At 37.8% G+C, this 13,123-nt stretch overlaps 1 pseudogene; it reads right to left on the reverse strand.

The window, feature by feature from the left end:
• Positions 1-2,846: 2,846 nt before the first annotated feature.
• On the reverse strand, positions 2,847-10,000 carry LOC149560158 (bidirectional sugar transporter SWEET7-like; annotated as a pseudogene).
• Positions 10,001-13,123: the final 3,123 nt, after the last annotated feature.

Below are 13,123 nucleotides of genomic sequence, written 5' to 3' on the forward strand. Positions count from 1 at the left end.
TGTTTAGACCTATCATGAAACACTGGATTCTCAGACAACTTGATGCAACTCTGATTGTCACAATGTATCAAAGTAGTCTCAACCTTCTGACCAAACAAGGCTACTAACAACTTCCGAAGCCATATAGCTTCACATGTCGCCATGCTAGCTGCTATGTATTCTGCTTCTACTGAACTTAGAGTCACAGACTTCTGTTTCCTGCTGAACCAAGATACAATTCCTGATCCCAAGCTGAAACAACACCCTGAAGTGCTCCTTTTGTCTGTTGTACTTCCTGCCCAATCTGCATCAGTATAGCCTATCAACCTGATACCTTCACCTCGAACATATCTGATCCCATACTTGACTATACCATGCAAGTAACATAGCACATGCTTAGCCGCTATCCAATGCATTCTCTTTGGTTCAACCATGAACTGACTAAGAGAGTTAACTGCAAATGCTATATCTGGCCTAGTGTTGACCAAATACATAAGCGAACCAATCACTTGTCTATATAAAGTGGGATCTACATCCTTCTCCTTAGATACATCGTCATGTTCTGTGCTCACCTCCGGAACACCTGTCACTGTCTCACGAAGCAATCTAAGTGCTCCCTGATGAATATGGCCCATCCTCTTATGCCATAGCTCTCCAAGATCTCTAGGGTTATTGTTTCTCATAAGTGCCTTAGGAGTATCAAACTGCAATCTATAAAGGCGACCACTCCTAACTCCAATAGTTATCGGTGATTTCCAATCCTTGTGCTTAATCAACACATGTGTCCCTCTAAAGAGTACATTATACCCCCTATCCTGAAGAACAGATATAGAAATCAAATTCATACCTAAGCCTGGCACATATAACACATCATGAAGAGGAATTATCTTTCCATTCTCCCTCTGAAACTAAAAAGTCCCTTTCCCAACAGGGTTGAATTTGGACAAGTTTTCCATAGAAATCTTGATGTTGGTGTCCTCCTCCTTGTAACTGGAGAAGTACTCTCTAACTCCTATCATATGAAATGACGCCCCACTATCTATATACCAAACACACTGTGAGGTTGAGCTAACCATACAAGCTATGAGTGCAAACTCATATTCCATTCTGCTGGAGAGTTCTTCTGCACTTGCTGAAGCTGCCACCTGCTTCTTACCCTTTTTCCTCTCTGAGCAATCACTGACATAGTGGCCAAACTCGTGACATCCAAAGCACTTGACCTTAGAAAGGTCCTTCTTCTTCTTTTCAATTTGTGAATTTGATCCTTTGCTAGATCCCTTCTTTGCTTTCCCTTTACCCGCTAGGGCAACATTCTCTTGTTCCACCTCATTTTTCTGACTCTTGTTGGCCCCATTGACAAGACTTAGTCTAAACTCCTCCTGAGTGAAATCAGTCCATAGTTGATCCCAACTCGGTAAAGTATCTCGTCCACTAACAACTTAAACAAAGACACTCCATTGTTTAGTAAACCCATTTAGGGCTATTCTCACTAGCTCATCATCACTAGGGCTATCTCCAACAGCTGCTAACTTATCCTTGACAAGTCTGAGCCTAGTGAGGTAACTTGTGACGTCTTCTCCCTGATTCATCCGGGTATTCTTTAGCTTCTCTCTGAGAATCAACTTCCTGTTAGTGGTAGCATTCTGGTACAGATTTAGAATGGCGTCCCACATCTTCTTTGCTGTATCTAGCTCCAAGATATGTGGAACAATATGATCTTTGACACCATTAAGGATAATCCTCCTTGCTTTGGCATCGCCCTTCCTATATCCTGCAAGTTGTGTTGCATCCGTTGGTATAGGTACACCACTGGTAGCATAATCCTTGATACCATTCTCTTCCAACAATAAAGAAATTCTGGCCTTCCAGATACCAAAATTTGAGGCACCATCCAATCTATCCTAATCTCTCAAACCAACTGAAGCCATCTCTAGGGTTTAAAGCAATAATAAATCTAAAGAGATCAAAATTTCTTTCCTAGGAAAAAACTCTTCTACCCTTAACAATGCTCTGATACCATGTGAAAAATCAAACTATTGCAGTCACTGATTATTAATCTCCTATCATAAATGATTATTAAACTGTTGAAAAAAAATTCCCTGCTAATATTGAAAAATAAAACAATTGCAACTTCACTTAAAATACGGAAAGAAATGCGCAACACAATGAACACAATATTTTCGGACAAATTGTCCCTGAAAAAACCCCTAAGGGAAAACTAGTTCTACATATGAGAAATTATATTAAACTTCAGCAAATCAAGAGATACAAAATTCCTTGCCTCTCACTGGCAGAACTCCGACAACCTCCTAATTTCTCCCGCTGATATTCCTCACTGCTATCCCTGCGCTAACACTGCACCCTTGCTAACACTGCAAGACTGTTTGCTAACACTACAAACTACTTCTCCAAAAGCTTCTTGCTTTGCCCTTGCTAACACTGCAAGACTGTTTGCTAACACTACAAACTGCTTCACCAAAGCTTCATATTGTGCCCTTGCTAACACTGCAAGACTGTTTGCTAACACTGCAAACTACTTCACCAAAGCTTCTCCCTGTACCCTCCAAATGCCCCCTAGACCCCTTTTTATACTACTCTCGTTGGTAAACCAATGACCAAGATTAAATCAAACCAACGGCTGAGATTAAGACAACTCAACAGCCAATAATAGAATTGGTTGCAAGGTGTCCAAAAGGGAATCTCTAAAATTAGTAAATAATAACCATTTACTAATTTTTGGCAAGTGGACAAATAGCTGTCCAAACCACCCATAAATACAACCACTATTCATAGATAAGAACGAACAGCTATCCAAGCTACCCATAAATAGTGCTGCTATTTCCGGGTCAGAAATAACAACTGTCCAACTAACAATAATTAACATCTACTTCCACCATAAGGATAGGCAGATCAAATACATCGTTTATTTTTCTGGTTTCAGGCAGTTTTTGAAATTCAATTGAGACGGGTAACACATGCTCCGACCTTCTATAAATGAGGTAAATAACAAGTTGCGTTACACCTAACAGGAAGCCAATGCAATTGGGTACCTGCAAACAGGAAAATAACAATCATAAGATCTCTGTAGAGTTTCAAACAATCATGGAAAAACTATAGTTGTGAATAGCACTAGAAAAGTAGAGAAGTTTACAGCTATAAAAACATCCTTGGCCATTACAGAGTATGCAGACCAAACAAGTGCGTTTAACGTAGTGAATAGTGAGATTAGAAATGGCATGCACTTCACACTTTTGGTTTTGATAACAACTACCTGCAATAAATAACAGTAACTCATTAACAAGCATTGGAGGACTAATTTCATCGGCTACTTAACTTATTCTACTATTTTCAGGTTTTATTTGCACACCAAAATTTTTAAATTGTCAATTTGGGTAGAGATTAGATTTTAAAACTTTTTATTCTTTTTTGGTAAAAATTGTACTTCACTTCTTCCCAGTTTATGTACAATTTTCTTCAAAATTGACAAGAAGATTGAAAAGTCACCACAATTGATAATGGGGAGGCATGCATAACAATTGAAAGGACCACACCTAAAGTGCCAACCAGTAACTATCTGACATTGTATGTGTGTAGCCCATAAATTGCTACTACAACTACAAGGACAAAAGCAACCATCATTGCAATGGCTAACCGGGCAGTTTTTACTTGCAAGACAAATTCAAGGAATCAATGTCAGAAAATATTCAGCATTAAATTGAAGCAATTTTGTATGGATTTTGGCCATTCATTCACACTGTTCATTAGACAGAGAAAATTTAAAGCTGGAATAATGTGTTACCTTGTTCTGACTGACGGCAAATGTCAGAAAGCACAACAGATAAAATATCTCCAAAACAAAGCCCGCGCCATTGATAGTGAGCAACAAAGTGCTGTGGGGTTTAACAAATGGAGATCCGTCGAGTAGCCAAAGACAATAATTGAACAAGGTACACACATATGGAAGTCCTGAGTACTCTTGTGTAGACTTAAGCTTGTATATGTGAAAAATCAACTATTGTAGTCACTGATTATTAATCTCCTATCATAAACGATTATTAAATTGTTGAAAATAAATTCCCAGCTAATATCGAAAAATAACACAACTGCAACTTCACTTAAAATATGGAAATAAATGTGCAACACAATGAATACAATATTTTTGGACAAATTGTCCCTGGAAAAACCCCTAAGGGAAAACTAGTTCTATAGATGAGAAATTATATTAAACTTCAGCAAATCAAGAGATACAAAATTCCTTGCCTCTCACTGGCAAAACTCCGACAACCTCCTAATTTATCTTGCTAATATTCCCCACTGCTATTCATGTGCTAACACTGCGCCCTTGCTAACACTGCAAGACTGTTTGCTAACACTACAAACGTTTCTCCAAAAATCCTTATCGAAATGACCCAATGACCCCTTTTTATACTACTCCTATTGGTAAACCAACGATCGAGATTAAATAAAACCAATGACTGAGATTAAGACAACTCGACAGCCAATAATAGAATTGGATGCAAAGTGTCCAAAAGGGAATCACTAAAATTAGTAAATAATAACCATTTACTAATTTTTGGCAAGTGGACGAACAACTGTCCAAACCACCCATAAATACAACTGCTATTCATAGATAAGGACGAACAACTGTCCAAGCTACCCTTAAATACTACTGCTATTTTCGAGTCAGAAATAACAGCTATCCAACTAACAATAATTAACACTCCCTCTTAGCGAGGAAGTTGTTCTGCGTGACACCCATCTTATCTTTGAAGAAGATAAATTTGGCCTTTCCCAATGCCTTCGTCAGAATGTCTGCTACCTGCTCATCTGTAGGTATGTATTGTAGTCGAACAACTCCCCTTTGTACACAATCTTTGATGAAGTGATATCTGATATCTATATGTTTAGACCTATCATGAAACACTGGATTCTCAGACAACTTGATGCAACTCTGATTGTGACAATGTATCATAGTAGTCTCAACCTTTTGACCAAACAAGGCTACTAACAACTTTCAAAGCCATATAGCTTCACATGTCGCCATGCTAGCTGCTATATATTCTGCTTTTTCTGAACTTAGAGCCATAGACTTCTGCTTCCTGCTGAACCAAGATACTACTCCTGATCCCAAACTGAAACAACACCCTGAAGTGCTCCTTTTGTCTATTGTACTTCTTGCCCAATTTGCATCAGTATAGCCTATCAACCTGATACCTTCACCTCGAACTTATTTGATCCCATACTCGACTGTACCACGCAAGTAACATAGCACATGCTTAGCCACTATCCAATGCATTCTCTTTGGTTCAGCCATGAACTGACTAAGAGAGTTAACTTCAAATGCTATATCTGGTCTAGTGTTGACCAAATACATAAGTGAACCAATCAACTGTCTATATAAAGTTGGATCTACATCTTTCTCCTTAGATGTATCTACCTTCCTCCAATTCATGATCATGGGTGTAGACATGGCTTTGCAATCCTCCATCCCAAATTTCTTCAAAATTTCAATGCAATATTTTCCTTGACCAAGGAAAATCTCCCCATCTTCCTACCACACTTCCATGCCTAGAAAGTAGTGCATAAGTCCTAAATCCTTCATCTCGAACTCTTCTACAAGGCTCCTCTTGCAATCCACTATGAGCTCTAGTGAACCTGTAAGAAATAGATCGTCCACAGAAAGAACAAAAATGAGAATCTCACCCCCAACTATCAAGTAGTAGAGGTTAGCATCTACTTCACTCTTCACAAAGCCCATTTTTTGCATGTATCAATGCACTCATACAATGCTCTAGGAGCCTGCTTGAGTCTGTACAATGCTTTCTTCAATTTGCACACGTAGGTCTCTTTACTGTGTGCTACAAAGCCTTCTGGTTGTTCTATGTATACCTCCTCATTCAACTCACCATTGAAGAATGCTATCTTGACATCCATTTGATGGATTTGCCATCCCATCTGTGCTGCAAGTGAGATTACAACTCGTATAGAAGTATACTTGGCAACTGGAGTAAATGTCTCCTCATAGTCTATTCCCTCCTTCTGAGAGAACCCCTTTACCACAAACCTAGCCTTGTATTTCTCGATGCTACCATCTGCACCGTGCTTTATCTTATAGATCCAGTGTGATCCAACTACAACCCTATCTGTTGGTCTAGGTACTACCTCCCACACATCATTCTGCATTATTGAAGAATATTCTTCAATCATAGCATCTCGCCATACCTAATGTTTAGCAGCTTCCTGATAGCTAGAAGGCTCACTATCTACCAATTGACTAACTAATGCCACATAGTCATTGAACTTGGATGGTTGTCTTCGCTGTCTAGTACTCTTCCTAAGAGCTCCCACAAACTCCTGAGTATCCCTTTCTGTATTTGGAACCACATGGTTCCTACTGCCAACTGTAGAGGATGAAATGTCAACCTCTAAGTCTTCTAGATGCATTTCCTATTGCACCCGTTGCTCCATACTCTGTGAATCTTCACTAACTGAGTCTACACTCGTATTGGTAACTATACTTGAGCTTTGCTACCCTTGAATTGGTCTTGGAGCTTCTGTTGGTTGCTCACTCTGATCATCTGTTGGCAAATCTCTAGATCTCCTGAATGCCTTGTCCTCCATGAACTTGACATCCGGTCTGACAATAATTCTTTTAGCCCCCGGAATGAAAATCCTATATGCCTTTGAGGTCTCACTGTACCCAAAAAAGTACCCCCTCTCTGCAGTCTGATCTAACTTTGTACGTGTATCTCCAGGAATATGACAATATGCCAAACTCTTGAATATCCTAAAGTGACTAACATTTGGCTTCTTCCTTGTGAAAGCCTCCTCTAGTGTCATCTTCCCTAGCACCTTGTGTGGAACTCTATTCTGAATATAGATTGTTGTATTACATGCCTTTGCCCATAAGTAACAGGGTATGCCTTGGTCATGTAGCATAGCTCTTGTTGCCTCCGATATAGAACAGTTCTTCCTCTCAACAACTCGATTCTGCTATGGATTGTAAGGAACAATCCATTTTCTCTTGATTTCTTCTCTGGTGTAGAACTCCTAGAAGACATTTCCTTTGTACTCACCTCCATTGTCGGACTGAGGAACTTTTATCTTCTTTCTTGTCGAGTTCTCCACCAGAGCCCTGAACTCTTGGAATCAACTGAAAACCTCATCCTTAGTCTTCAAGAAGTATATCCAGGTCTTTCTAGAGAAATCATCAATAAAAGTAACATAGTACTCATAGATCCTTTGAGAGATTTCGTCGACATTGGTCTACAAACATCTGAATGTACTAGATCAAGAACACCCTTAGATCTGGTGTCACTCCTTGGAAGAGATGCTTTCGCAAACTTCACCAACACACATCCCTTACATACATCGTCATGCTTTGTGCTCACCTCTGGAACACCTGTCATGGTCTCACGAAGCAATCTAAGTGCTCCATGATGAATATGGCCCATCCTCCTATGCCATAGCTCTCCAAGATCTCTAGGATTACTGTTGCTCATAAGTGCCTTAGGAGTATCAAACTGCAATCTATAAAGGCGACCACTCCTAACTCCAATAGTTATGGGTGATTTCCAATCCTTGTGCTTAATCAACACATGTGTCCCTCTAAAGAGTACATTATACCCCCTATCCTGAAGAATAGATACAAAAATCAAATTCATACCTAAGCCTGGCACATATAACACATCATGAAGTGGAATTATCTTTCCATTCTCCCTCTGAAACTAAACAGTCCATTTCCCAACAGAGTTGAGTTTGGACAAGTTTCCCATAGAAATCTGGATGTTAGTGTCCTCCTCCTTGTAACTGGAGAAGTACTCTCTAACTCCTGTCATATGAAATGATGCCCCACTATCTATATACCAAACACATTGTGAGGTTGAGCTAACCATACAAGCTATGAGTGCAAACTCATCTTCCATTCTGCTGGAGAGTTCTTCTACACTTTCTGAAGCTACCACCTGCTTCTTACCCTTTTTCCTCTCTGGGAAATCACTCACATAGTGGCCAAACTTGTGACATCCAAAGCACTTGACCTTAGAAAGGTCCTTCTTCTTCTTTTCACTTTGTGAATTTGATCCTTTGCTAGATCCCTTCTTTGCTTTCCCTTTACCCACTACGGCAATGTTCTCTTATTCCACCTCATTTTTCTGACTCTTGTTCGCCCCATAGACAAAACTTAGTCTAAACTCCTCCTAGGTGAAATTAGTCCATAATTGATCCCAACTCGATAAAGTATCTCGTCCACTAACAACTTGAACAAAGACACTCTATTGTTTAGTAAACCCATTTATGGCTATTCTTACTAGCTCATCATCACTAGGGCTATCTCGAATAGCTGCTAACTCATCCTTGACAAGTCTGAGCTTGGTGAGGTAACTTGTGACATCTTCTCCCTGATTCATCTGGGTATTCTTTAGCGTCTCTCTGAGAATCAACTTCCTTTTGGTGGTAGCATTTTGGTACAGATTTAGAATGGCGTCCCACATTTTCTTTGTTGTATCTAGCTCTAAGATATGTGGAACAATATGATCCTTAACACCATCAAGGATAATCCTCCTCGCTTTGGCATCGTCCTTCCTATATGCTGCAAGCTGTGTTGCATCCATTGGTATAGGTACACCACTGGTAGCATAATCCTTGATACCATTCTCTTCCAACAATAAAGAAATTATGGCCTTCTAGACACCAAAATTTGAGGCACCATCCAATCTATCCTGATTTCTCAAACCAGTTGAAGCCATCTCAAGGGTTTAAAGCAATAATAAATCTAAAGAGATCAAAATTTCTTTCCTAGGAAAAAACTCTTCTACCCTTAACAATGCTCTGATACCATGTGAAAATCAACTATTGCAGTCACTGATTATTAATCTCCTATCACAAACAATTATCAAACTGCTGAAAATAAATTCTCAGCTAATATCGAAAAATAACACAACTGCAACTTCACTTAAAATACGGAAAGAAATGCGCAACACAATGAACACAATATTTTCGGACAAATTGTCCCTGGAAAAACCCCTAAAGGAAAACCAGTTCTATAGATGAGAAATTATATTAAACTTCAGCAAATCAAGAGATACAAAATTCCTTGCCTCTCACTAATAGAACTCCGACAACCTCCTAATTTGTCCCACTGATATTCCCCACTGCTATTCTAGCGCTAACATTGCACCCTTGCTAACACTGCAAGACTGTTTGCTAACACTGCAAACATTTTTCCAAAACTCCTTATCCAAATGACCCAATGACCCCTTTTTATACTACTCTTGTTGGTAAACCAACGAACGAGATTAAATCAAACCAATGGCTGAGATTAAGACAACTCGACAGCCAATAATAGAATTGGTTGCAAAGTGTCCAAAAGGGAATCACTAAAATTAGTAAATAATAACCATTTATTAATTTTTGGCAAGTGGACAAACAACTGTCCAAACCACCCATAAATACAACTGTTATTCATAGATAAGGACAAACAGCTGTCCAAGCTACCCATAAATACTACTGCTATTTCCAGGTCAGAAATAACAGTTGTCCAACTAACAATTATTAACAGTATATGCACCAGAATGTTTTTCTGCAATTTCCGAAGCAAAGTTTATTTATATAAAAGCTTGTTACCTTGATCAATCGTTAAAGCTCAAGTTAGACAAATTTCTGACTGAGAGAAATCAGGTCTATACACTACTTACATAGGTGATAGGAACAGTGCCAGGGATGTTATATTTCCTGCACCACAAACAAACATGGGACATTAATCTTCTCTATCCATTTAGGAAACCAAATCCTGACTACATGAAATCCTACATTTCTTTCGAATACATTCAATATTTTATCTCCAGCACGATTCATTATAGACATGATCATCCCAATATAGAAAAGCTAAAACCAATATAGGCCTATATCTCCAATCTTCCTATCTCTTGATTACCTAGAATATAATTATAATTCACTCAGGAACAAAAGTTTAAGATGGAATACCAATAATTCCCACCACAAGCAGCAAAGGAAAGGCCATTGATAAAATGAACTAACTGTTATTGCACTACGCAAAAGCAAAAAAATAAATCTAGTGGTAATTGAAAGCAGCACAAGAAGATATGAAATTGGGAAGATTTTAAGGTCCTTTAATAGGCCTTCATCGTGCACATGATATCGTCATCTGCAGTGAAATGTAGGAGGGAATCACTTATATTTTAACTTGATGACCGAGACGGCACGCGTGAATAAATTGGGGGTAGCTTTACACATCAGACCTATTGGAAAACATTTCACCATAATACCTACTTGTGATATGGGTAAGTTTCTTTTTCCTAATTTCTGGTGCTGAATATTGAAAAATGCATTACACCCAGAGTAGTGATTCTTAAGATTTCATTGATTGCCCCCAAAACCAGTACAAAAGCAGTAGAAACGGGGTATATTCTATGGTAGATAGAAAGTGTGGGATACAGATCTTTCTGAATTACTGAGGGCTAAAAATGAAAAAAAAAAAAAAATTTCCTCATAACATAAGAAAAATGGAATTGTACATGCATGTATATCATCTATACAAGTTATAATATACAGGTACCATTTGAACTCTCCGATTAGATTATTCAATAAAATACAGGAAGGTTCCATGTCATTAACATTGTTTCTTACGTAAAGAGGATCTGCCACATCAGTTTGGATTTTGATGAAGACAAGTCAGCATATAGCAGTTAAATTCTCTTAACCACGCAAACACTTACCAGTTAGTATCCACCATGGCCAGTTTTACAAACTATTGAATAAAAATGTTTTAGCCAATATCACTCTTTTACTTGGGGAAGAAAGCTCAAAATAAAGGTGGCGCAGATGAACAACTTTCCTGAGTAGTTTAGTTTTCCCCCAATAATTTTAGAACTCTTGGCTCTTTGTTCTTGGTTCCGTGTTTATTGTTTTTCATTGTTTGTCCGCCTCAATCATTGCTACTGCTCCATGGCACAACTCAGTCGTAGCTATGTTTCTTTCAAGCGAAGAAAAAAAGGTTGGCAATTTTTTTTTTTTTTTTCCAAACCATAGATTTGAGAGTTTATTCAAATATATTTATAAACCTGTGATTTAATAGCGTCACGTAATTTAGGGCCATTCTATTATCACAGCTAATTATTTGCAAGATGTGAAACACTAACCTACATTCAAATGGGTTCCTGCTCATTGCAGTTACTGCGATTGAAATTTCTAGGTTACACTTTCAACTATATGTTTGGAATTATAGAAGTTTTGATTTCATTTAATCTTAGACTTATTTTATTTTTAAAAATTTGACAGTAAGTTTTTCCAAAAAATGAAAGCTGACTCAACAATTGTGGAGAGCAGAGTCTGAAACATAGGCCTCTTTTCAATAATTCAAAAACTCTTAAAATGACAACTTAGATATTATCTCACATTCATAAGATCTCCTATGGAAACCCTATTTTTCTATTAGACATTAAAAAGTCAAAAAAATCTCTATATTAGATCTAATCAATACAAGGAACCAAGATATCTATCTGAATGTTTGAAAACCTTTGAGCTCAAGCAGAGTGATAAATGTAAGAAATATAACTCCATGAAATAAAAAAATTCTCCGCAAATAGTTAATCTCATGTGAGCTCAGTAGATTAAGGAGCCAAGTGGAGTGTGCTTGGCAGTAGTGGATGCCTAGTGACTCAGTCACCAAAGGAAGATGGAGTCTAACAATAACACACACCCAATAGAGACCAAGTGAACTCGGCTAACGAAGGGACCAAGTGAGTTAGGTGAATGCAAGGAAGAGAACTCAGTAGATCCAACTATAACTCAAAGACTAAACATGGAGAAGTGCTAAATAAGTTAACACAAGGAGGATGTGGTTAATAAGAGAATCGAGCAAGTTAATAACAGACTTGTTAACTAGTCTATTCCACCATTAAAACACAAAAAAAGATAATAGAGAAGATGCAACTCCAAACTTTTCAAATAATAAACACCATGCAATACAAAATAGATAGAGAGGAGACAACAATGAGAATATACCTTCTTGCTTACTTTCTATTCATAAACTAATTTAACTAAATACAAATCTAGGAGCATAAGGCTTCAACTAGAAACAAAATACTTTAACCTATAGCTTTTACTTGAAATATAAACCTATAGCACTACAAGGCTACATATAATAATTCATGGAGCAATCATTGCTTCACACGATGATCAAAATGAACTTACAAAGAACAAGGAGAACTAATTTTGTGCTGCTACAATTCTGATCCTCTACTATTCTTTTTGCTCTCTGAACTTTTTGCTATTCCTTTTTCCTTTCTTTAGATCTATTGACCCTACTTGTTCTATTCTCTTCATTTGATCAAATTAATGAGGCTTCATTCCTTTTGTCTTGTGTCAAAATAACTTTTCCCTCTTTTGGATTTCAGACTCACCTACCAAGTTTAATGTGTTAGGTAGGTAGGTGGGCATTTAGCTCAAGGGCAACTGATAGTTTTCATCACTCCCCCTTTGTCCCGAGCCAATCAAACAAGGATCCCTCTCAATCCAAATCAACTATCCCAAGACTTCTTCTTAGGTCCACATAAGTTTTTATTCCCAAAGGCTTAGTGAAAATGTTTTCTAGCTAATGCTCAAACTTACAAAATTACATTATAATTTCTAAGTGTTTGTTTCTCCCATGGAATATTGGATTCTTTAACATTGCAATTGAGGAAATATTGTTACAAAACATTATGGTTCCATCCTTTTTCCTTTCATTCAAATCTTTCAAGATTCTCCTTAGCCAAATAGCTTGACATGCTACTGCATTCACTACTATGTATTCAACCTCTGTTGTAGATTGAGCAACAATATGTTGCTTCTTGAATACTCATGAAATTACACCCAAGCCCATATGAAACATGTATCCAAAAGTTCTCTTCCTATCATTTAGGCTTCTAGCTCAATGACTATTAGTGTAACCATCCAACTAAAAATCATTATATGCAATGTATAAAATGCCAAACCCCTTGGTACCATTCACATAGCTTAGGATCCTCTTTCCCTGTTGCCAATGGAAACCCTTTGGTGTTTTCGTGTTTCCATAAATTTGGAAATCAAACTTACTACATGCATCATGTCAGGTTGAGTTGCTATCAAATACATCATGCTTCCA

This window comes from Cupressus sempervirens, chromosome 4, assembly GCF_028749045.1.
Source record: "Cupressus sempervirens isolate cs-2001-9-10 chromosome 4, ASM2874904v1, whole genome shotgun sequence".
Lineage (NCBI taxonomy): Eukaryota > Viridiplantae > Streptophyta > Pinopsida > Cupressales > Cupressaceae > Cupressus > Cupressus sempervirens.